Raw genomic sequence first — 26882 nt, 5'->3', positions numbered from 1 at the left:
AAAGAGGATCCGCGGGCCCCAGGTCATCTCACTCACACACCGGGCCTACGCTCCTCGTCTATTCAGGATCCCACGGGCCTTGGGCCTCGTGTTGTCTCCTCACTCACTCGCCGGGCTTGTGCTCTGAGCCTATTCAGGATCCCACGAGTCCCCGGGTCATCTCACTCACTCGACGGGCCTGGGCTCTGGGTCTCTAAAGGCAGTTCTTGTGTCACTCTGAATTTCTCTTCTTTCTCTAAGTTAAGCACTCAATTTCACGAGCATGTGCTTACACAACCTGCATTGCAGTACCTCTGTTCTGTTCGCTGTTGTGGTCTCTCTTCTTCTGACCATGATCCTGATCATGAATGCTATTCTAAAAGTCTGTTGCCTGGGGCTGAATTCAGTGTCTCTCACAAGCCCAGAGGGAGCAATATTAGCATCTTCCTCATCATCCTCACGATGAAAGGACTTTATAGCCAGATATCTGATTTCAAACTTCTTGCTTCTTGCTTCATTACCTTGAGTGAGGCACCTAAGCTCATTGAGTCTCAGTTCAATTATTCTAGTATCTGAGACCTTATGTGGTAGGACCACACTAGATAGTAGACACACAGAAACTGAGTCACAGCCCTCAGGAAGCTCCTAGTGAAGCGGGAGAAATGGATACAGAAAGTGCTACCTGTTAGAGGAATACCTACAGTGTTACAGAAGGACCTAGAGTCTAATCTAACCCAGCCCAGAGGAAAGGAGCATATGTCAGGGAGGACTTCCCAGGGCAGCCGGCCGTGAGATGAGCATTTTGCAGTTGAAGATCAGTGGCAAGGAACCAGTAGCATTTCACAGATGTGTCGGGTCTGCAGTCCTCTGCTGTAGCAGCCAAGCTGTTGAGCTGCGCATGGGGCAGGCATTTCAGACAGCGTGAGCAGAGGCTCCAAGGCGGGCCTCAGCCTGGCACGGCCTTTGGAGTGGGAGGAGGGAGTTGGGGGGTGACTGGGCAGGAGGGCAGGTGCCAGTCATGGGGATGGTGCTGGGGGCAGTGGAGAGAATCAGGATTACTTGTATGGTTGTTGCTGTAGTCAGGGCTTGCAAGTGAAAAGATTTAATACAGGACACATAACTTACAGGATTTATTTCATAATCTTCACTCAAAGAGTCAAATGCGAAAGAGTGCAGGGGATCTGTCCACACATTAGAGAGCTAAAGCATCCAGCTGAGGGCCTGGATCCCACAGCAGTGTCCTGCATAAGTCCAGCTGGAGGCCCAGAGCCCACGACACTGTCTCATGCAAGTCTGTAGCAAATATCTGTCCTGGGAAGGCTGAGGCCAGTGGTGAAAGCTAGAAAGCCTGTGCCAGCAGGATGAAGAATCTGAGCAGCAGGCTGAGGATCTGCACTGGACACCAGAGCTTCCCTAAAAAGAACCACAGCCATCCTCAGTGACCGTGAGGCCCTGAGCTCCTCAGACAAGAACAGCTGAGTTCAGGAAAACCAGCGGGACATGCCTCTCCAGGAGAATCACCAACACGCCATCTTCCCCTCCAGTTCTGCCTCCATGCTGTTGGCAGCGGTCCTCAGGTGGGCCCTCCACGCCCAGCACCACGCTGATTCAGTTCAGCTGAGTGTTACAATTGGCTGCTTATTAGTTAACCCACCAGTCATCACTGAAGGAGTGAATGTGAAGCCTGAACAGTGGGGCTAATGACGCCTTGATCGCAGCCGTAGCTCACAGCATCATGAAGGTTAGGTGCGGAGCGCCCAGCCCAGATGCGTGGTAGCGCTTAGGAGGCCTGTACAGGTGAGCTTCTCTCCCCCAGGCAGCTGTGTGGCCTCTCAACAGCCCCATCACAATGGCAGTGCACATTGAGCTCCTGCTGGTTTAAAATCTTTTTGTATTTTCTACACTGTATTGCAAGTCATATTCCCCCCCCCCCCCCGTGCCAGGGATTGGGATTGAACCAAAGGCTTTCGCAAGGAACTACATCTCCAGCCCCTCACTCCCCTGCCCCCCACTAAATCACTACACTGCCCAGAGTAGGTTCAAACTTGTTTTTTTCCTGCTTCAACCTCCCAGGGTGCTAGGATTCTAGGCATTCACCACCACACCTGGCTATCATTGTGTCTTTTGCCAACTCTCTTCCTTCTATTCATTTTTTACAATACAAGCACAGAATCTCATCTGTATCTTTTGAGTGGCTCAGCCTCTCACCATAACCTGTCACAGCAACTTGAGAGCCTATTCACTATCAGCTGGTACTCATGGAAGGGAGGGATCAGCTTAGCCCTAAAGTGGCTGAGGTTCTGCGCTCAGACAGCAATTGAGACTGGGTGTGGTGGCGTGCGCCTGTAATCCCAGCTCTTGGGAGGCTGAACACAGGCAGATCACTACAAGTCCGATCTATGTAGTGAGACCCTGTAGATTCTGTGCTAAATACAAAAAAAATGAAAATAAAAAAATAGAGTAGCAGGCAGGCGGGAGGACAGGCTGAGCTGATGCTCTAGGGCCTGGAGCTGTCTGAGAAAAGGTTAGGGAACAGGAAGTAGAAGGAAATTAGGAGCCAGGCTTGGGGATGCTTACCTGTAATCCCAACACTCCTGAGGCTGGGGCAGGAGGATCACTGTGAGCTCAAGACCACCCTGGAGTACATCATGAATTCAAATACAGCCTGAACTACATGGTGAGACCTTGTTGAAAGAAAGAAAAAAAAGATAGATTATGAATACAGACCAAGAAATTTGGTCTTTATCCTTGCAATGAGGATCAAAATTAAGAGAAAAGAGACTGGATACAAGAGTATCTTCCACTCACAAAATGCACAAGGATGATGTCAGTGGAAATGGAAGGAATGGGTTGGAGGAGAAAAACCAGTGCTGTCCTGGCACTTGGCCAGAAGTCCATGTAGCAGTTCATGGATCCTCGCTGATGAAGCATTTCAGTGGATCACACAGATTTAAAATATGTATCATTTCTAAAATTTCACCCCATAATATTTCATTTCCACATTATCATTATTAATATTGCTATTTTAATTCTGAATATATGTCTCAATTTTTTTTTTTTTTTTTTTCAGTACCGAGGGTTGAACTCAGGCCCTTGCACTTGCCAGGGAAGCGCTTATTCCACTGAGCCATCTCCCCGGCCCCTCAATATTTTTAAACTGCAGTTTGGAAGAAACAATTTTTCCAAAATATGCAGCTTTCTGCCAATTCTCAGGTGTGGGTTCCTAAAAATTATTTCCTAAATGCTGGGTGTAGTAGCACACACCTGAAATCCCAGCACCCGGGGAGGATGAGGCAAGAGGATCACTGGTTTGAGCAGGTTGGGCAATTTAGTGACTGAGTGAGTAGCTCAAGGTGAAAGCCCTGGGTTCAATCTCCAGTACTGGGGAGGGAATAGATTTCATAAGACCTTAATTTAAATTTAAAAAAAGACCTGAATTTTTAAGATGCAGGTAGCAGACTTCCCCTTAGTTATAGGCATGATCAGTTTTACAAATAAATGTATGTGCTTATGTTAGTATTGTGCCTTCTCCAAATAACAAAACAAGTAGGATGTGGTGGCACATGCCTGTAATCCCAGCACTCAGAAGGCTGAGGCAGGAGGATTGCTGTGAGTTCTATGCCAGTATGAATAGCATAGTGAGACCCTGCCTCAGAAGAAAAAAAGTAAAATAAATTTCAGGGGCATCACTCAAGCCTTTACCAGACAAGTACTGCAAAACAAGTGTTACAAAAGGTCCTTAGGGGTTGACTCGCCTGGCCTGGCTCAGAGACCTCACTCTGAGCAAGGGAGAGAGGCCTGAGAGCAGGGTCAAGCCAGGCAACAGGGGGGTAAGGCCGCTTGTAGCACCATCAGGTGAAGAAGGAGGAGGTAGGAAAAGGAGCCAGGGAAATAGAGAAGAGTAAAAGATTCAAAAATAGGGAAGAAAGCCAAGAAAAGATAAGTTACAAGAAAAATAACTTACTGTTACACTCTGATAAGTATGAAGTACTTTCAGATAGGTTATCTTGCTTGCTTCTGCCAAGAACCTTGGGAGAGAGCAAGACATGAGAAACAGGAGGAAATGGTCAGCCAGGCTTGCAGCAAGGAGGGAGCGGGCTCAGAAGGAGCCGCTGTGATTCAGAGACCCTGGGCTGTGTGAGGGAGGGTGAGGGAAGGTACGTTCAACAGGCCACATCCAGCTGTGTGCGGGGCTCTGGGACCATCCTTGCTGGTGGTGCCCGTCTGCTAGAGGGGGACCTCAGTGGCCCTGGTTAGAAATCACTGGGGACCTCTTAAAACTAGAGAATTAGCTGGGAACTTTGAACCACCTAAACAAAAACAACAAAAGACTTAACGTAGTTATTTTGGCAACTGTTTTCAAGGACTTCTGGTTGCCTGACCATAAGCCTTCTGTCATTAATTCTCTTAATCTTTGTTTGGTTTATAAAAATACATATTTTATTGATTTTCCTCATAAAAGTAATATATGTCACCTAAGTATGTTCATTGTAGAAAATTTAGAAACTCTAGATAAGCCTGAAAAAGAAAATTAAAATCTTCTACAACTCTTCCATCAGACAATAATTATAATTTTAGAATATACCTTTACATTGTTCTGTGCCTATTGGTTATGCTGGTTCTGCAGTACTTAGTGTGCTGTAAAGATCTTATCAGGGAGGAGATAAAACTTTTCATCAAATAGCTCAGCGAATTAAAGTGCGTGCTTAGACAGACACAGCAGCCAGGTTCAACCCCCAGCATGCTGTGCCGGTGCCAGCCCCGCCCCCAGGGCACGCTGAGATGGTGATTGAGACTGGGTGTGGTGGCACACGCCTGTAATCCCAGCTCTTGGGAGGCTGAACACAGGCAGATCACTATGAATCCGACTTATGTAGTGAGACCCTGCAGACCCTGTAGACCTAAAATACCAAAAAAATCATACTTGGGATGGACCCCTGTACCAAAAGACAGACTGGCAAGAGGAAACAAGTATTACTTATCCACATAGCGTATACCATGCAGGAGACGCCTGATGCCCAGCAGCAGCCTAGGACTCTGACTTATGTAGAATCTTCACCAAAGAAATAGAAATTTATAGAAAAATGCCATGGCACAGAACAATCTTGGGATGGTTTAACCTTTCAAAGGTAAGAAATGTGGGAAGGTAAAATCGAAGGAGGAAACCCTGGAGTAAAAGTTCATGTGCAGATTCCTCTATTGTACCTGGCCTGGTAAGAGCTGTCACAGTAAAGGGGCATTTATACCCTCCTAAGGCAGAAAAGCAGAGGGATAGAGCTTCTTCTCAGTTTTCTTTATTACCATTAGTTAAAAACAATTTTTGCCAAAAAGATAATTTGGGGCCAATATATTCTAGTTTCCTTCTTCATGGTGCTGAGTCCTTTACAGCAGAGGTTTGTCTATGCCATGCATGTAGTAATAGGTAGAGACTCAGCTGTAATCCCAGCACTCAGGAGGCTGAGGCAGGATTGCTGTGTTTGAGGCCAACCTGACTATATATTGATACCCTGGCTCAAAAAAAGAAATAGATAGATTTCTGATAATCGGGTAAGTCCAGAGGGACAGGTTGTGGAAGGGCTAATTTAACTCACAAAAGACCTGTTTTTATTTAGACTCTCAAGAACTTTCCACTCAGTTACAATTTAAGTGTGATGATTTCAGAAAAGTTGGAAGTCTACTACTCAAAATAGACAAGATTCTTCTTATTTCTTAAGAATAGTTTACTTGGGAAAAGTATGACTGGCTCGTAGTCTGACAGAACTGAGCATTCACCTGAGATGCGTCACGATCAGCAGGACAAACTTGACCCAGACAAAACCGAAAACCTGTCATTTTTGAAAGAAAACAGAAGATGGCTGTAATGAGCCACAGAGCGGCCTCATCCTCAGAGCAGACCATAGGCCATCCACCAGCAGAGCAGGACTAGAGTAAGAGAACAATAGAGGCTGTCCAAGTTGGGGCTAAAGGCTGATGAGAAGTAGAGGGCCTCAGTGATAGGGTGGGGTGGGGCAGAACAGTCGAGATTACTGTTGATTCTTGCAAGAAAGCAAAGCAATATTGACTATTTTTATCTAAAAGAACACTGAAGATCGCAAACTATATGTGTGAAATGTACAGCCTTAGGAGGTACTGAAGATCTAAAAAGTACTGTATTTGGTTCTGCTAAAGAACCCATTCTGTTCTGTTGATGGCTCCGGAGTTCCGAGCAAATCTGTAGCCATTGTTGTTGTCAGTAGTCTTTGCCTCGTGGCACTGGGAAATGAACGGGGCCTAATGGCTGCTGGGCTAGTGTTTCACCACTAAGCCACATGCACCTTGTGGCCTCCTTCCCCACTCCATCAGGGCTTTTGACTGGGAGGGTCAGGATCTCATAAGGACTTGTTCACGGTACCCGAGTCCTTTTCCTGTCATGCTTCTGACTTTTAGCCCTTCTTTAGTTCTGGTTTAAGAGAGTTCATGCAGAAATTCAAGCGATCCTGAAACTTGATGAATTCAACATCAAAAATCATACAAATAGAGCTGGGGAGATAGCTCAGTAGCTTAAGCACCTGCCTTCAAGCAAAGGTCCAGAGTTCAATCCCTGGTCCAAAAAAAAAAAAATCCTACAAATAGATGGTTGAAATTCTGTTTCCTAACATGTGCCCCTCAAACAGTTTTGTTCATAATAAGGTTTCCTTGAACTGGGCACTATAATTCTAAATTATCTTGGTGAAACTATACCATCTAGAAAGATAAGATCACAAATTTGTGTTATAGTGTAAAGACACGTAAGAAGCAAGCGTCTATTCTGGAAGGTTACAGACTTAGATTTAAATTGAGCCCCACCTACAATTCTGGGAGTAGCCAATCCACAAAGTCATGCCTGGAGTGGAATATATATCCCCAACTAAGTGCTGCGTCTTTTACCTACACACCTTACCCAGGTTTGCAGGTTCCAGAAACAGAAAGGTATCTCCCATAGCCTTCTACTCATGGACAAAACAGGAGAAGACAGGGGTTCCACAGGGGTTTTTTTATAATCACCAAAAATGAGAAACAATGCAGATATCCTTCCATGGGTGAATGGATAAACTGTGGTACATCCATATATTTATCATTTTTTTGAAATACTGTCACTCAGCAATAAAAACAACTATTAATCCATACAACAATGTGGATAGAAGTTAAAGGCATTGTACTAAAGAGAAGAAAAGCTGGAAACTGAAAAGCTTTATTTGACTCCATTCTTTTGTTTTTTGAGCCAAGGTCTTGCTGTGTATTTCAGGCTGGCCTTGAATTCACTGTGTACCCAGGCTGACCTCAAACTTGTAATTATCCTCCTGATTCAGCCTACCTAGTGCTGAGATTACAGACACGTACCACTGCACCTGGATGTGACTCAATTTATGTAACATTTACAAAATAACAAAATTACAGTGTGATGGAGAACGGATCTTTGCCCAGGGCAGGAGTCATAAGCATGCTATAAAGCGGTAACTCTGGGAGTTTCTTTGAGGCTGTAGGTCAAGTCTGTACTATGGGCCTCCAGGAAGATGGCAGATTGGTGAATAGCAGAGAAACACTGGAATATAGCAATGTGAGAAAGAGGAGGAGAAGGGGAAATGGGTCCTCAGGACACAGAAAAGATCTGAAGCAAGAATTGAAGCCCATAGGGGGAGTAAAAACCAGATTTAAACAAAGAGAAAGAGGCAGCAAGCAGTGCTTTCTCCTTGAGCCCTGACTTACTACTCGGGAAGGGTGGCTTGAACCTAAAGATACATGATGACCCAAGACACACACCAGTGGAAAAAAGCAGTGGACACAGCAGACTGCAGTGGCTGGGGAGGTATCCGGGTTCAGGAGAGGGCCATTTCCATCTTGGACAAGGGCCAGCTGAGCTCGGACCTCTGAGCTACCATAGGCTGCCTCTATTTTATACTCCCAGAAGCAGCATGAGGCAGAACTGAGTTCAAGTGAACAGGAGGTCGAGGAGCCGAGTCCAAGCTGGCAGGAGGCACATAGAGCATTACAGGCTGAACAAACTGGGGTCTAGCCTCACAGCCAGGAGCCAGCCCGAATTTCAGTGGAACTAAAGGTGCAGGCTTGCTGAGATTATCCACTACCACACCGTAAATATTCAGCTGGTTTCCTGGGATTAAGCAACATAGGTCTGAGCTCTGTCTCCCCAATTCATCTACCAGTGTCAGCAGTGGGCTTTTTTAAATTTTATTTTTTATTTTTTCATTCCTTGGGATTTTTCGTTGTTGGTGATTGTTCTTGTTTTTAATATGAATGTGAACATTGTTTCTAGTTCTTTTGCTCATGCTTTTATTTCTCCTTTATTTCCCTCCTGACTTCTCCCCCCAGTTTTCCAAAGTTTGCACAATCTTCCTGTCCTCCAGCCTTGCTTGTAATCTCTTCCTCCTTCTATTTCTTTTTTCCCTTAACCCCTTTAAAATTTTCTCCCTAAGGGTAAAAATCACCATTTGAGAGCATATTTACTGTATTCAATTTTCTGCTTTGCTTTAGATTTTGCTATAACAATATAATTTGTACAATTAAAGGTAGCAAATGAATAGTTACCACAATTTGTCATTTTCTAGGCTGTATTTGATGCTATTATGACTGCTGATTGTACTACTTAGCCAAGGTGACATAATTGTTCTAATCAGCTGTTCTTCCTGGTATGTCAAGATGGAGACTGCCTAAGGGTCATAAAAAATACTATAGGCCAATGCCAAAGAATCAGGGGCCAGGCCAAATAGATAGCAGTTTCTCATCCCCAATAATCTTCCAGAAGACTCAAAAACCTAAAAGCCAGCTTCACCTGAAAGACTCCTCTGAGAAGTAATCATTCCCTAAGGGTTCTAAATACTAGCAATAAAACTACTTATCATAAACAATTTATAAGCATCAACCCAGGCATTATACTAAAGAAAAAACCCAAAACAAGAAGACACTTAGGCAAGACACAACCCCAGACTTCCAGCTCACCAAAGACAAACCCAGGGGGCAATGAGGTGGAACAATCTGAGAGGCACCCTGCTGGCCTCTGGAGTGGTAACAGTAGAAGTAACAAAGCAGATGAATGAGGCTCTGAAAAAAATCAAATCAGAAATAATTTCTTAAATAACTACAAAGATAGTGACCATAGTGAAAGACCTGGTTGACTATAGAGCAAATGCAAATAAAAATAAAATATAAAAATTTAAAAAAGAAGAGCAGGGCCAGCCATAATAGCTCAGTGGACTAAAGTGCCTGATTAGACAGGTGCAGGAACTGGGGTTCAATCCTGGTGTGCCGTGCCAGCGCTACCCCCCAAGGCGCACTGAGACAGTGACTGAGACTGGGTGTGGTGGCACACACCTGTAATCCCAGCACTTGGGAGGCTGAAAACAGGTGGATCACTACAAGTCCAGTCTGTGTAGTGAGACCCTATAGTCCCTGTACTAAAATACATTTAAAAAAGAAGAAGAAGAAGAAGAGCTTAGGAAAATGGTACAAATCAGGAACAGTCAACATGGGAAAGAAACTGAACCCATGAAACAGATTCAGACAGATACCCATAAGATTAAAAATTCCATTGGAAGTGCATGCAGTAGAATGACCCATGTGAGGACAGAGCATCAGATATGGAAGACAGGATTGTGGTTAGCAATCGTGAAAAGAAAAGAGTCCTTAAAAATGGGCCCATGAAAAAACAATCCAATAGCTGCTAGATGATGCAAAGAAGAATAACAAAATGTATCAGCATCAGTGAATTCTGTATTGCATGTAACATTGATTAGGGGAATCTGTCCAGGTGATAAAATTTCATAGACATTAGATCAAAAAATTGCATATACAAACTGGCTAGGCTTGATGGTACATGCTTATAATCCCAGTACTTGGGAGGCTGAGACAGGAGGATCATTGGGAGTTTGATGCCAGCCTGGGCTACCTAGTAGTTCAAGGTCAGCCTAAGTTATGTTGTAAGACCCTATCTCAATTTATGTAACATTTACAAAATAACAAAATTACAGTGTGATGGAGAACGGATCTTTGCCCAGGGCAGGAGTCATAAGCATGCTATAAAGCGGTAACTCTGGGAGTTTCTTTGAGGCTGTAGGTCAAGTCTGTACTATGGGCCTCCAGGAAGATGGCAGATTGGTGAATAGCAGAGAAACACTGGAATATAGCAATGTGAGAAAGAGGAGGAGAAGGGGAAATGGGTCCTCAGGACACAGAAAAGATCTGAAGCAAGAATTGAAGCCCATAGGGGGAGGTGGGGAGGAAAAAAGCAAAAGTTTATAGCCAGACTAAGGAAATATAAGGTCTGAAGTTTAATTAACAATGTACCAACGTCAATTTTCTGACTTTTATAATTCTTATATGTTCCTGGGGCCAGCTGAATGAGAATATACAGAAAGTCTTTGCTCTATTTTGTAATTATAAATATAAAAGTATTTCAAAATAAAGTTTATAGAAAACCAGATTTTTTGTTGCTTTATGCAGCAGCTTTTGGAATTCTTTTTAGTATTTACTGAAAAAGATAATATATGACATTGAAAGGACAAAACATTATAATGGTGGATTTTTCTACTAATTATTTTTGAAGCATTATTTTCCCAACACAAAGGAGCTTTTTTTCTCAGTATAATGAAAAATTGAAATCCTATATGTGGGCTGGGGAGACAGCTCAGCAGCGTAAGCACCTGCCTGGCAAGCATAAGGTCCTGAGTTTGATCCCTGGTACCAAAAAGAAAAAAAATCCTGTGTGTATTCAATGGTAGACAAATTTTATTTTTTATTTCTACTCAAAGAGTTACATTTCATATAAAAGTTTACAAATAAGTTTTTATTTTGATTATTTCAGCATAAAATAATTGCCTTGATGGCATATTATGATGTAACACTAATTGCTTGTAGGATAGTTAAATATCAGTATTAAGCCTCAATCTTTAACTGCCATTTTGCCATCATATTTATGAATGGATGTTCACCAAGCATATATTTTGTGTCTTTTTGCATTACACACTGCAGCTAATAAGCCAAGGACAGTGTGGAAATTCCTTTAAAAGATAGGATTAGAGGGGCCAGGGAGATGGCTCAGTAGAATAAGTGCTTGCCTGGCAAGCGCGAGGGCCTGAGTTCAATCCCTGGTTCCACCAAGAACAAAAACAACAAAAAACAAACAAAAATAAAAAATAGGATTAGGGGTTCTATTAAACCCAGTTATTCCTCTCCTGGATATTTTCCCAGAACTGAAAACATCATACCAAAGCAATACATATGTACCCGTGTTTACTGCTGCACAGTTTGTCAAAGTTAAATCTTGGAAACAACCCAAATGCCCATCAACTGAGGAATGGATAAAGAAGATGTGGTATTTTTACACAATGGAATATTACTCAGGTACAAAGAAAGATAAATTTGAAGCTTTTATAGCAACTGTAGACGTACTCTGTAAGTGAAATAAATCGGACCTGAATGTGTGAAAAAAAAATTTTTTTTTTCTTATGGTACTGGGGACTGAACTCAGGACCCTGCACTTGCCAGGCAAGCACTTACTCTACTGAGCTATCTCCCCAGCCCCTAATATGTGAAAATTGTATTGTCTCCTTAGTGTAAGAACCTGAAAGAGTAAATGAAACAAGAAATGTATAATAGATACTGTGAAAGGGAAATAAACCATTCAAAGGGAAAAAAGAAAGAAAAGAAAAAGACACTAGGCTTGTGCAACCACTGCAGAAATCAGTGTGGGCATTTCTTGAAATGTATAGGTGGAGTTCCCATTTGACCCAGGTATTCCCCTTAGGGTATCTTCTCAGAAGAATGAAAAGCATCATATCACAGAATTATCTGCACACCCATATTTATATTGGCACAAGTTGAAGTAGCTATAACTTGGAAGCAACTAAAATGTCCATCAACAGAGGAATGGATAAAGTAGATTTTTGGTTTTTTAATACAATGGAGTACTACTCAGCCATAAAGAAAAATAAAATTGAGACATTTATTGCTAAATGGGCAGCTCTTGAGGCCATAATCATAAGTGAAATAAATCAGACATGAATGTGCAATAAAAAAATAAGCCAAGGAATCGACATATATCACAAACTAAGAATGATAAATTATCGATATAGTTTAGTATTTGCTAATTTTACTATTTTATTATGTATATGTAGGGAAGTCATAGGGATTATTTATTCAATTTGAATGAAGTTTAAAAAGGGCCTTTAACAAAGGGGGGGGCCTTTAACTTAAGATGGCCAAAGCACTAATATATCTGGTATAAAGAGAAGTAGAAGAGTGTTATTTTTCTGAAATTAAAAGTTACTTAATAAAGACTTTTTTCTCCAGGAGTATAGCTCAGTGGCAGAGCACCTAACTAGCAAGTGTGAGGTTCTGAGTTCAGTTGCCAGTACCAAATATAGTTGTTTCTATTAACTTGAAAAAAGATAATGTAGGGGCCGGCCAGATAGCTCAGCAGATTAAAGTGCCTGCTTAGGCAAATGTAGGGGCCGGGGGTTTGATCCCCTGCATGCCATGCCGGCCCACCCCACTGAGACAGTGACTGAGACTGGGCGTGGTGGTGAAAGCCTGTAATCCCAGCACTTGAGAGGCTTTTTTGTTGTTGTTGTTGGGGGGGGACCGGGGATTGAACTCAGAACCCTGCGCTTATTCTACTGAGCTGTCTCCCCAGCCCCAATCCCAGCACTTGGGAGGCTGAAAACAGGAAGCATCACTACAAGTCTACAAGTCCCTATCTGTGTAGTGAGACCCTGTACACCCTGTACTAAATACATAAAAAATATATAAAATAAATCTTCAGACAAATTATAAATTGAATGCAGTTTGTAAGTATAGTAATTCATTGAGTTATAATTTTGATTTGGGAATTATGTTGTGATCATGGCTATAGTGTTGCTACCGTTTTTGTATTGTTACAATTGTACTCTATGCGTGAGGAAAAAATCCTCTGGTGAATTTCCCTTGGAATAAAATACGTCCTTGGCCATGGTGTAGAGCTCCTGGTGATGCAGCTTTTGTCTGCCTTTTTCGCCATGTCTGCCCACAGCGTGGATTCTGGGATGAACCTTTGCAGGTCTCTCCCTCCTCCTTGCACGCTTCCCTTTCCTCTTGACTCAGTTCAAACTGTGCTTCCCTTTGAAGCCTTTCCAGTCCCAGAACTGGAGCAGCTCCAGCAGTGTGTAGGGCTTGCAGTGCAGTATGTTGCTCTTTGGTTATTCATTTCGCTTGTCTTTAGATCCCTGGAGGGCCCAGGCTGGGTCCCTTTCCTCTGTCCAGGCCATGCACAGCACCTGGCATGCAGACTGTGGGTTGCAAGCATACGCTGTGCATGTAATGATGAGTGCATGTGTGCTTGCGTGCATCAGAGGCTCTGCATTCGCCAGGTCCTTGGTGACCAATTTTGTGTGTTCTTCCCTGTCTTAATTCAGTAATTTCCAAAAAAAAACCTAAAGGCCAAAGGGACTGATTAGCCACAATTAAATGGAAAGATAAGTTAATATTTAAAACACAGTTTTTCAAATAATTCAGTTTAGTTAAGACTTTATTAACATTTCCCACCATTCTTTCTATTCGTGTGTGTGTGTGTGTGTGTGTGTGTGTGTGTGTAGCACAGGGTCTCACTACATAGATTGGACTCGTAGTGATTCTCCTGTTTTCAGCCTCCCAAGTGCTGGGATTACAGGTGCACGCCATCACACCCAGTCTCCATCACTGTCTCAGCATGCCCCCAGGGGCAGGGCCAGCACAGCATGCTGGGACTGAACCCCAGCCACTGCGCTCTGCCTAAGCAGGCGCTCCAGTCTGCTGAGCCATTTGGCCGGCCCTGTATTCATTCTTGCCGATGTTTTCAGTAGCTGGGGAAAGATCAGTTTTTACTCCTGAGCTCCCTGCCCAAATCAGATCTAGAATTTACTTGGGGTGGACTCCGATTCTGAAGGAGGATGAGGGATGACAAGATAAAGAGCACAAGCCTGTGATCAATCTATGTTTCACTTCAAAATTTAACCAAAGGAATTGAGATGTTCTCTGTCCTTCAGACAGCCACTCTCTAGTCTACCTAAAATGCTACAGAAGACATAAATGGCCCTGGTGACAAACTAGAGATCTCTATCCTCAAATCCTGTGGGCACATGATCTGAGTCTGCCTCACTGTCTGCAGGTCCTAGCTTCTGTTTCCGTATTCCAACAAGATGACTCAGGGTTTCATCACTTGTTATTGCACAATCTAACTGCCATTTCTCCATGTAAGATCTGGTAGCATCATTAAACAGGGCAGAGTCCTCCTAAACAGCCTCTCCCTTGGCTTTGAGACATCACCTACCTTTCTCACCTCCTCCCCTTTGATTGCATGCCCAAACATTCCTCCAGGCTTTAGTCATGTGTCTTGTGCTCACTTTTTCAAATACTAAACTTGTTTCCGTGCTCCATATATCCTGTGCTCTCTGATATCCTGTCATCCTTATAGGCCCAAATTAAGTGCCACCTTCTCCAGAGACCATCTACCCACTGAGCCCTTGGTGCCCATTGCTGGAGTACTGGAGACCCAAATATGCTTTCAGTATTGAGCACTATATATATTCTGGTTTGTAAGATACCTTTTCGGTTTATGAAATATATTTATGTATCTTCAGTCAAGGAAAGGCTCCTTAAAGAGAAAGACCCAAGCCTTGAAATGACCCATGGTTCCACGTGCAGCACTTGACATGTTGTGTCACTGGTCCCTGAATACCTGCTATGGAAATTAAGGCAACATGGCAGTAGTTTGGAAAGAGAGATACAAAGAAGAGACTTCTGAAATTGAAATTGCTTTCCTCCCTCCTACTGCTCGGGGGCTAAGTCAGAGCGCAGCAGCATGCACCAGAGCTGTGTAAATCAGACGGCTCTTCCTGCCATGGTGTGCTTTGTGGAAGGAATCTGGGGTTGGGTTCAGATGGCCCAGATTCAGTTCCAGCCTCCCCAGCAGTTTGCCTTGGGTTTGGGCAGATCACTTCAATCCTGAGCTTTAGTTTCCTCTTATGTAGGGTAGATTAATAATTCAGGCTCTTTGAGATGAATGCTCAGACCACAAGAGTGGCATTCCTGGTGAGAACGCCAAACCCTGCCGCACTCCTTCTGGGACCGTCCCACGGGTACCCTTACTAGGTGGGCTACTTCGGTAATATTGCTCCTAAAGATCAGAAGAATATTGGGGGCATGGAGAATAGCAGTGAGCCAGAGAGAAGACAGAGGACTAAGCAACACTGAAACTTACTGAGTTTGTTCTAGATATCTTTAGGGCAAATTTTCTTTCTTTTTTTTTTAAATTAATTTTAAAGCTTTATTTTTATTTATTTAAGGAAAGCTTTCTGATTAAAAAAGAAAAGAGGATGCAGGGGGGCCTTTGCCCTGTCAAAATGACGAGAAAATAAAACTGAGAGGATTCTGAGGAGGTGGATTTGGAGGATGAGGACAGAGAAGGACCGAGCCAATGGCCAGGGGAAAGTAAGCTAACCAATGCACAGGCCCAGGCATCTCAGAGGAGGGTGAGAACATACCACCCAACTCTCAGCCAGATATCTGAAGGAGCAGGGTTGTTAAATAAAGTGAGGGGCTGGAAAGATAGCTCAGCAGTCTAAGCACCTGCCTGGCAAGCACAAGGACTCAGGTTTGATCCCAGGTACTACATGCTGTGCCAGCCCCACATGGTGCCGGCCACTGAAACCCAGCGTGGTGATGCACACCTGTGATCCCAGCACTGGGGAGGCTGAAACAAGAGAATCACTGTGAGTCTGAGCTGTGTACCCGTACCAAAGAAATAAATGATTTTTAAAAAGAAGAAGAAAGAAATAAAGTGATATGGCTGGTGTGTGTCCCCTGAGACACAAATGTGCTTTGGAGCATGAAGGGCCATGAAGGAAACATCAGAGCCACTATGCCTGCTGGAAACTTGAGTGTGCCCTTCTCCATAATCTCTCTGTCCTCAGCCCAAGGGCAGATACGCTGGCTCTCCACTGCCCAGAACAGGCCAAAGGGAAAGGTGCTCCCTCCATGCCACCAGGCTCTACCGGACACCCATCCCGACACCATGCTGAGAGGAAGGTGGCAGCTCCTGGTTAAATGCTTCAGAGTAGAGGAGTTCTGCGTCTTGCTCAGATTCCAAGGCTTCATGCTGCATGTGGTCACGTGTGGCCAGAGTACAGCTAGCAGTCTGCCTTCCTCCCTTTTCTTCATTCAGCCAGCAACTCTCCTCATGGTCAACACAGAAACAAGACCAGAAAACCACACTTTCCCAGCCCACCTGCCTTCTGTGCCCCGTGCCCTAGTTTGACCTCTCTCTTCATTAATTATGTACTGAGCAGCTATTGTCCACTGGGCCCTGTGCCAATACTAACTGAAGTTGGGCAGCATAGCTCCAGAAGTATCTTCTGGTTTGCTGCCTAAGTGCCACGAAGGTCAGGCAAGAGAGAAATAAAAGCCGGGTCTGTCCTTGCTCTCCCCACTCAGGACCCTGATTAGAGGGGCTGTGGGAGTTGGTTCAGGGTGCTGGGAAGGGAAATGTGAATTGAATATGTTGGTGATTCTCAGAGTTGTTCAGCTTCCCAGCTAGTAGTGAAAAACCTTTGGTTCACACCAACAGTGTCTCTTATCCTCCCAATAACCTGGTGCTCAATAATGTCATTATCCTCATTCTTCAGGCATGAAAACAAGCTGGGAGACCTTTCCCCAATTAATCAGAATCTCCAACAGTAAGTGGCAAAGCCTCCAGCCAAGCCTCATTTTCTGCCCTAAAACTTCTCTCTCCATGCCACAGCTTTCAGGAGTCTGGTGCCGTGGCTTCATCTTATGGTGGCTCTGTAGAAATTCGTTAGCTCCAAAAGCATGTATTTGGCTGGGTGTGGTGTCACACACCTGTAGTCCCAGCATTCACAAGGCTGAAGCAGAAGGATCACTGCAAGTTTGAGGTCAGCCTGGGTTAAAAGGTGAGGTCAAGATCAGCTTGAACTGCATAATGAAAGCCTGTCTCAGGAAAAAAAAAAAAAAAAAAAAGGCCTGGGGGAGGCTGGGGAGATAGCTCAGTTGAATAAGCACTTGCCTAGCAAATGCAAGGGCATGAGTTCAATCCCTGGATCCGGAAAAAAAAAAAAAAAAAATGTCTGGACTACATAGCAAGATCCTGTCTCAAAAAAACAAACGAGCAGATGTTTGAGGAACTTTAAGCTACCCAAAGAATGGTTTGCCTTTCTACCTGCCCACCTAAAAATGTCCATCTAAGCGGGATTGATTTTAATAATGTGAAGGAGATTTGTTTACTACACTCCTGGGATTCTCTTAACCCTCTGAGTTATAGTCAGTTAGACCAACCTCACTGGACTTAGCTGGAACTCCTTGTAAGGCCACGTCCCCTGGACAATAACTACAAGGGTGTGGCAGTGTTGCCCAGAACATTATGTAAGCACTCAGATTTTGTTCAGGACTCAGTAGCTAGCACCATAGCATGCTCAGGCCTGGAGGAAGAATTCCATGACCTGAAAGTATTGTGAAAAGAGAGTTTAGAGAAATCAATCAGACTGGTGTACACTTGTAATCTAACTGGAGAGGCTGAGGCTGAGGAAGATAGCAAGGTCAAAGCCAGCCTGAGCAACTTAGCAAGACCTTGTCTCAAGATTTAGGAAAAGTGAGGAGAGGCAGGAATGTAGAGACCCAGTCCTAGCCCAGGTCCGGTGAGTGTGTGGAGAGCTTCCTGCTACCCTGCGCCAGTGGGACCAGTCCCAGCCCAGGCGCAGCGTGGCCAGACACTCTCCCACCCCCTTGGGCTGCCCCCCACCACTCCGCCGTACCTCCCCCACCCCTCCCGCCCAGTAGGAATTTCTGCCGAGTTCCGGGAACCCCCAGACCCAGTCCTAGCCCAGGTCCGCAGCGGGAAGGAGCTAAGCACAGCAGCCAGACCTGAGCCAGACGCAGCTGGATAAGTCCAAACTCTGTAGAGCTCCACCTGAACTTCAGTACGTGTGAAAGTTATAACTACGGCAAAGATCTACAACAAAGGTCAGAAGACAGTACTACACAAAATGACGAGAAGGAACAAAATGCAACCTCAGAGAGAAATGTAGCTCAGAGTGAGGCCCTGGGTTCAATCCCCTGTACCTCAAAAAAATCCTGAAGGATTATTACACCATGTGACCCTAACTATCCACATTCATGCCCTGAACCTACTGGAGGAGACACATGCTAGACTCCTAACTTTCCCTGAAACCACCCTACTTACCTAATCTCTAGACAAGTTCAGCTTTGAGGGACGGAGCCTTTCTATGAGTCAAGTCCTTGCTCAGCCTTGAGAAGAACATGATTGGCTAGATGTGCCAGGGCTTTGTGACCCGCTGACAGGGCTCTTCCAGCCGCTCAGGACCCTTCACCCCTGCCTGCACACACTGCTTCTGTGCAACCCCAGAACAACCTGGATGTGTGAACCAGGAGGAAGGGGGTAGCAATTCTGCAGATTTTTCCCAACAGGTGACTTCTGCCCACCTGCACCAGGTCAGGAAGGGGTAGTTCGGTGACAATGGGCATAGCCCCACATCAGCAGCAGAAACAGTTTGGCAAGCTCCCTAGAGCTCTCCCTCCTCTGATCCCACAGCATCTGTTCCAGTTTTCCTGGCCGGTAGGATGGCATCCAAAAGCATATATATGGGAAATCTGGAGTGAGGGAGGGACCATGATGAGAGGCCCAGCTTCGAGAAGCTCACATGGCTGTCCTCAGGCAGAAAGGGCAGTGAAGAGCACAGTTCTGTAGTCTGTCCCTCTTGGACTGGCATTCCATGCTCAGACCTGAAGTTGACTGTGTGTCAGGCATTTGCTTCTATAATACCTGCTCTTGGATTTCTACCATCTGTGCAGTAATGCCAATAGTACTTAGCAAATTCTGCTTGCCAGGCTCTGTGCTCAGGGCTGTGTACACATAGCTCACTTGAGTCTTTCTAACAGCTCTGTAGGTAGGAGCTTCCACTGTCCCATTCTATATAGATGAGGAAACTGAGACCAACAATCAAATAGCTAGCACATTGTAGCACCAGGATTTGAACTTCAGTGGTCTGACTGGAGATCTAGGATCTTACACCACAGACTGGAGCTGACTGAATGCATGTCAGATGCCTGTTGTGTAAGCAGAAGAGCCACATGGCTTTCAAAGACAGGGCAGAAGCAGCCTGGGATCTGTGAGGCATTATCCAGGGACCAGCCAGAACAGAGCAGAATTTGCAATATGTGGATCCCCAGAGAGCCAGACAAGATTGAGGTCCCCAGATTGTCCTCAAGACATATGAAGCCAGGCGCGGTAGCACCTGCCTATAATCCCAGCACTGGGGAGGCTGAGGCAGGAGGATCACTGCAAGTTTGAGGCCAGCCTGGGCTCCATAGTGAATTCAAGGCCAGCTTGAACTACACAGTGAGATGCTATCTCAGAAAAACTACAGCAACAACAAAAAAGTCTTAGGTGTCTGGAAACAAATGAGATAATCTCTAAAAACCCTTCTGACCATTTTTATTTTTAAAACATTTTATCAGTAATTGTTTGCAGTGTATAATGATTACATTCATTGTGGGGAGTTGGAACACATACATAGCACATCTTAGTTCTGTTTTCATCCCTTTCTCTGCCCCTCCCACCTCCCTCCAGCCTTTGGTCCCCTTCTCTTTTATAAAACAAAATCTATTTCAGGTTGGTGAGAGCTCAGCAGACTAAGTGCCTGCTTAGGCAAGTGCAGGACCAGACTTAGTCCTCAGCACCACATGCCATGCCCACCCAGCCCCTTGGTGCACTGAGCCGGCCACTGAGTCCAGGTGTGGTGGGTGGTGCATGCCTGTTATCCCAGCACCGGGAAGTCTAAAAACAGGAGGATCACTCTGAGGCCAAGCTGCACAGTGAGACCTTGTACCAAATGCATTTTTTTAAAAAACCTAAAACATCTGTTGCCTATTTTCTATTTTCTGTCTTGCTCTTTAACTTACTTATATCGTAGGTTTTTCATATAAGAGAAACTATGGTGTCTGAGCTTCTGATTTATTTTACTTAATAATATGGCCTGAAGATGAATCTGTTTTCCTATAGAAGACTCAGGTTTATCCTTTGTATCGCAGAGTAGTACACCGGCATGTAAAAATACCACATTTTTTTAATCCATTCATCTGTTGATGGACACACAGGCTACTTCCAAGATTTAGTTGTTATGAGTTACGTTGTTATAGATATTGGTATGTATGCATCACTATAATATGGTGCCTTTAACTCTCTTGGGAACATACCCACAAGGGGAATAGCTGGATCACATGGAATTTCTAGTTGTTGTTGTTTTCAGGAGTCTCTATACTGAGTTCCATAATGGTTGTACTAATGTACATTTCCACCAACAATGTTAGAATATTTCCTCCTCCCACTCCCACCCTTGCAGCCTCACCAGTATTTATTATTTGATTTTTTAAAAATCTTTATTTATTTGCTACAGAGTCTCATACACAGCTCAGACTCGTAGTGATCCTCCTTTCTCAGCCTCCCCAGCACTGGAATTACAGGCATGTGCCACCACACAAGGTTTTGGTGGCTAGCTCAGCGCAAGGCTGCATGGCACACAGTTCCAGGGATTGAACCCCGGTTTTTGTGCTTTCCAGGCAGGCGCTTAGACTCCCAAGCTATCTCCCCAGCTCTTGATATCCTTATTGTAGTCCTTCTTTCTAGAGTAGTATGGAATCTCAGTGTTGTTTTATTTTGCATTTCTCTAACGACTAGAAATGTTGAACATTTTTTCATGTACTTATTGGCCATTGTATTTCTTCTTCTGAGAAATATATGTTCATTTCAGGGCTGGTGAGATGGCTCAGTGGTCTGAAGCACCTACTTAGAATAAGCTTAGCAAAGCAAAGGGACCGTGGTTCAATCCCCCAGCACCACATGCCAGCCAGCCCCGCCCCCTGGTGGGCTGAGCTGGCCACACACACACACACACACACACATAAATAAAAATTAAAAAAATAAATAAATAAAATTTAAAAAAAATATATGTTCATTTCAGTATTGCCCATTTTTTGATTGGGTCTTTTATTGGGGGAGGACCTAATTTTTTTTTTTTTTTTTGAGTTCTTAGATATTCATCTGCTGTTTGAGGCCAATTTGCTGGCAGATTTTTTTCCCATTCTATAGGTTGTCTGTTCGCTCCACTGGTTGTTTCCTTTACTGTGCCAGAACATTTTAACATAATACAGAGTGTGCCCACCCCAGTGTATACCGTCAGGAAAAGAAAAACTCATTGTGAATACTTCAATACTAAATTTGCCGATGAATGTCCATTTTGTATCTGTGTATTCAAAGTGGTTAGGATAGATATATAGTTGCATTCTCTTAATGAATAGAATGATTTGTTCTAATGGTGTTTGTAAAGAGTATCACAAGTCCGCATCTTGTACAGCAATTAACCACTAAGAAGAATATATGCAGTGTATTATTTGTTTTTTTTTATTTATTTATTTGTGTGTGTGTGTGTGTAGCCAGCTCAGCCCACCAGGGGGCGGGGCTGGCTGGCATGTGGTGCTGGGGGATTGAACCGCAGTCCCTGTGCTTTACTAAGCTTGTTCTAAGTAGGTGCTTTAGACCACTGAGCCATCTCACCAGCCCCTGTATTATTTGTTGAAACTGTACTTCTTATTTGATTTGAAACTATCTCATTGCTATCTGTTTATCAATAAAACTTTGAAAAAAAATACTAAATTTATTGAGACATCATGAGATGAATACAGTTACCTTTGGCTTCTGCAGTTATAAGAGGTGCTCCGAGTGGTGGCCATGAGCTTCCAGACGTTTGTTAATACAGCAAACAGCTGCTTGGACAACCTTGATCATGAGATTGCAGTGCGTGTATTTTCAATTTCTTCTCTAACGGCCAGCAGTGTAGTAGGTTTTCTGTGATACACGATCTCCTCTAGGGTCCCCCATAGAAGGAGTAACACCATCTGTTGAGAAAACATCATACTGTTTTTCTTCTCCTGAAATGTGTATACATTTTTGGTGAACTCTGTATAATCCCATTTGTTCTTGATTTGTTTTTGTGCATTTGAGGTTCTGTTCAGAAAGACTTTGACCATTCCTATGACATCAAGAGTTTTACCTCTTTTTATTTTCCAAGGGGCCGGGGAGATGGCTCAGTGGAATAAGTGCTTCCTTGGCAAGCACAAGGGCCTGAGTTCAATCCCTGGTTCTGCAAAAAAAAAAAAAAAAAAAATTCTTTTTATTTTCCAGCAGGTATGTTTCTGTTTTAATATTTAGATCTTGGATCCATTTTGATTTTAGTTTAGTGCATGGTGAGAGATATGTATCTGGTTTTAGTTTTCTGCATCTGTGTAGCCAGTTTTCCAAACATCATTTGCTAAAGAGGCATGTATATGTTTTTGGCCACTTTGTCAAAGATCAGATGACTGAATATTCCTGGGATTTTTTTCCGCATCCACATGACTGTTTTTGTGTCAATACCATGCTATTTTTATCATTGTAGCTTTGCAACATAACTTGAAATCCAGGATTGTGATGCCTTCTACTTTGCTTTTGCTGTTCTGGATCTCTTCTTGTTCAAATTTTAGGATTGTTTATTGTAGTTCCCATGAGAAATGTTGTTGATATTTTGAGATTACATTAAGCCTGTGTATGGCTTGTGTCTAGATGTCCTCTCAAAGCCTCATATGGTCATAGGTGGGGCATTTCAGAGGTTGCTGGATCTAGAGTGTGTGGTGCTGGGATCAAGAGTATGTAATTACTAAATTAGTCTGCTGATTGGTTTGGCATAGTTCTGGGAGTGATAATGAGAAGACCCTGCCTGGGTATGAGCGCTGCCCACCCTAAGGGTGAGTATCCTGGGCAGAATATAAGGGACAGGAAGAAGGATTCTGTGGTCGCTTATCACTTGCTACTTGCAACCTTCTGCCTGGCCAGCCATGAACTGAAACCTCTACAAACTGTGAGCTACAGTAAACCTTTTCCTCTTTAATTTCAGGTGTTGATTATTTACACAGCACTGAGAAAAGTAACTAAGATGGCTTGTGTATCAGTTTTCAAAGTGTGGCTATCCTGCTTATACAGGAACATGGGATAGCTTTCCATTTGCTGGTGTCCTCTTAGTTCTTTTACAGAATACTATAATTTTTGTTGTAGAATCTTTCAATTCTTTTTATTTTATTTATTTATTTATTTATTTATTTATTTATTTATTTATTTTGGTGGAACTGGGGCTTGAACTCAGGCCCTTGCACTTGCCAGGGAAGCGCTTATTCTACTGAGCTATATCCCTGGCCCCTCAATTCTTTGACTAGGTTAATTCCTAAGTATTTAATTTTCTTGTGTGCTATTTTTAATGTATTGTTATCCCAGTTTCTTTCTTGGTGAGTTCATTAAGGTATTGATTTTTGTGTGTTCATTTTATGTCCTGCTACATTGCCAAATGTAGTTACTAAGTCTTGATGGAATTTTGGGAGTCTTCTATGAAAGAATCATGTCATCTGCAAATAATGATAATTTGACTTCTTCCTTTCCTGGACATAGCCCTTATAGTGTTTCTTTCTCTTGCCTGACACTCTGGCTAATGTTTTGAGTACTGTATTGAATAGGAGTGGTCATAATGGACATCCTTGTCTTCTTCCTGACTTAATACGATGTTAGATATTGACTTGTCATAAAAAAATCTTATAAGATTGCAGTAAGGCCCTTTTATACCTATTTTTCAAGGTTTTATCATGAATAGATTTTCTATTTTGTCAAAATTTTTTTCTGTATCTATTAGGATGGTCATGTGATTTTTGTTCTGGTTTTATTAATTCATGAATGTAGAACCACCCTGACATCCCTGTTATGCAATCTACTTGGTCATTATATACAATCTTTTCTTTTTAATTTTAGGGAAGGGTCCACAGGGTGTTCAGGGTCTCACTACTAGACTAGACTTACAGTGATCCACCTGTTTACGGCCTCCCAAGAGCTGGGGTTACAGGTGCACACCACCACGCCCAGTCTAAAAATCAATTAGATTTGGATTGTCTTGTTTTTCTACTATCTCAAGATACATAATTAGGTTACATGGGCTTGCTCTGTGTTTCAGATATGAGCATTCAGAGCACCCTTAGGATGCTTTCATTGTGTCCCATAGAGTCTAATGTGGCAGTTACTGTTTGATTCTAGGAATCAAATTTTTCTTCCTTGATTTCTTCAGTGACCCATTCATTATTCAAGAGTATATTGTTGGGGCTGGGAAGATAGCTCAGTAGAATAAGTGCTTGCCTGGCAAGCCCAAGGGCCTGAGTTCAATCCCCAGATCTGCCAAAAAAAGGAAAAAAAAAAAAGAGTATATTGTTATACTTGGGAGGCTGAGTCAGGAGACTCTCCATGAGTTCAAGGCCTCCCTAGGTACATAGTGAGTTCAAGGCCAGCCTGAACTACATCCCAAGGAAAAGAGGGGGTAACTTAATTTCCATATGTTTGCATAATTTCTGTAATTTATTGTTCATCCTAATTTTATAGTGCTGCCTTTTTTTTTTTTTTTTTCTTTTGCAGAACCGGGGATTGAACTCAGGCCCTTGCACTTGCCAGGAAAGTGCTTATTCTACCAAGCCATCTCCCTGGCCCTCAATTTCTAATTTTAGTATATTGAAGTCTAATAATATCCATGAGATAATTTCAATTTTTGATATTTAAACATGTTTTATGGGCTAGTATGTGGTTTGTTTTGAACTTTTTTTTTGTTTATTTATTTTTACATTTATTTATTGTGTGTGTGTGTGTGTGTGGCCAGCTCAGCCCACCGGGGGGCGGGGCTGGCTGGCATGTGGTGCTGGGGGATCGAACCGCGGTCCCTGTGCTTTGCCAAGCTTGTTCCAAGTAGGTGCTTTAGACCACTGAGCCATCTCTCCAGCCCCTGTGGTTTGTTTTGAAGAAAGATTCTTGTGCTGCTAAGAAGAATGTGTATTCTGTTGTTGGGTGAAACACTGTAGATAGTAAGTCCTTTTGTTTGAAGGTGTAGTTCAACTCTGAGGGTTTTTTTTTTCTTGATTTTTTTGTTTGATCTGACAGTGGGGATGATTTTTATGTGATCTTTTATGAATAGTGTTTGTTTTGTGAAGTTAGGTTCATACATGTAAGCACATACACTTTAAAAATACACGTGCTTACAATTATTATCTATTCCTGTTGAATTTTTCCCTTAACTAATATGTAGTGTCTTTCTTTGCCTCTTCTGATCAGTTTTGGGTTGAAGTCCACTCTTAACTGAAATACTGTAGTTACTCCTGCTTGCTTGCGCTCCCATTAATGCAATATTGTTCTCCATCTTTTGATTTTTAGTCATAAATTTCTTTTTAGATTAAATGTGTTTCCTTGTCTATAGCTAATGCCATTGGGCTTTGTTTTTTGATTCATTCTGCCAGTCAGTATTGATGACTATTTTTCAAGATTTCACTCTGCAGGATGACCAGTAGCCTCCTCTTCCCTTGCCAGAAAATGCATAGTAAACCTTACAGTGCTAGTATAGGAAGTGATTTAACAAGGTCCTCAAATTAAAATCCCTTGAGTTTCTTTCGTCGGACTGCAGTCTTGGTAGCAGGACTCAAGGCCTGTTAGAGCAAGCTTCTTGTCGGGCCATATCTTGTTCTGCTCTGTAAACAGCATTTTTAGCTAACCTGGAGGGTTCCCAGTCAGGCTTTTTGTCCTGGTAAGTCATTGTGTGCCAACAATGAAGGTAGAAACTTGGGGACAGGGATTTGCTACTGCAGCCCTTGGGACACATCCTGGCCCCTCTAGTAGTTAGCTACCATTCTCTCAGGATATGCACAGAGCTCTAAGTAGCAGGTGTGTTATCATTAATAGTTTAATGACCAATTTGGTTTCCTGGTCCACACAAACCAAATACCTGGGCAAATGTATGTAGCTGGCTTGCTTTGAACCCATGTCAACCCCTAATTCAAAAGGCAGTCAAAAGTTCGACCAGTTGATGTGTTCAACATGTGGGTTTAAGGAAAGATTTAGTTCACTGCAGAATCCTAGAGTGGGACCCATGTTCAGGCCACTCCGCTGGCCCAGCTCTAAGAGGACACCTGGGCCAGGAGTGATCACACCACTCAACCCCCTCCTATGACAACACCAGGTTTTGGTGGAAACCAGCTTCCTCTTATGGAACAGATCAAGGTTAGGGGCTCTTCCTTGCCTAAATTGAGCTGGGGAAAGGTTGTGGGATGAGGAAGCAGTTGAAGGAGTCTTTGCTCAGGACCTGGGTGCCACCTACTGGTCATGTTTAATTCCATGTATAGGGCCAAACCCAGGACAAGAAAACTTAAAGGGCACGCTTATCCATCCTCCCTAACATGACAATGGATAAGGAAAGGGAAGGCTTTATTTCTGTGTGAAGTTCCAGCAAGTGTGACAGAAGATCCATGCAGAGAGACCTGTGGATGTCTTGGATGGACCCATGGTCCTGAGCCAAGATGGGTCCCAGGCAGGGCACAGACTCACCTAAGGGCAAACCTGAGCCAGTCTTCAGTGGTAGCAAAGGCTCTAATGTTAGTATTAGCCACATCCCTTCCCTAAAAGCCCCATGGGGTGACAGCATGAATGATTGCTGAATCCTGAAAAAGAAACTTCCTTCAATTCCCTTCTGTAGACAGTTACTACTTTCGATACATTTTGGGGTGTTTTGTGATACTAGGGTCAAAACCCAAGAGCTTTACACACGTGAAGCAATTGTTCTGCTGCTGTGAGCTACACCCTCCAGTCCTACACAGCTGTACTTTGTACCTAGATTCAGACTGATCAGAAGCGTGGGAATTGGGGCTGATGAGATGGCTCAGTGGTCTAAAGCACCTACTTAGAACAAGCTTAGCAAAGCACAAGGACTGCGGTTCAATCCCCCAGC

The 26882-nt window shown here is 43.4% G+C and overlaps 1 protein-coding gene across 3 annotated transcripts in view; it reads left to right on the top strand.

Annotated features, from left to right (window-relative positions):
• Mapre3 (microtubule associated protein RP/EB family member 3) overlaps positions 1-26882 on the top strand; it is a 73264-nt gene that overhangs the window by 36777 nt on the left and 9605 nt on the right. Inside the window, exon 2 of one of the 3 annotated variants that reach the window (XM_023711029.1) lies at positions 16647-16697. The exons of the other annotated variants lie outside the window; for them this stretch is intronic. The gene's annotated coding sequence lies outside the window, so the exon portion shown is untranslated. The remainder of the gene's footprint in view (positions 1-16646; positions 16698-26882) is intronic. 3 annotated transcript variants of the gene reach the window in all.

This window comes from Octodon degus, unplaced genomic scaffold (genome assembly GCF_000260255.1).
Source record: "Octodon degus isolate 3935 unplaced genomic scaffold, OctDeg1.0 scaffold00019, whole genome shotgun sequence".
Taxonomy (NCBI): domain Eukaryota; kingdom Metazoa; phylum Chordata; class Mammalia; order Rodentia; family Octodontidae; genus Octodon; species Octodon degus.
The sequence above is the reverse complement of the archived record's forward strand: the minus strand, read 5'-3'. Positions and strand labels throughout refer to the sequence as shown.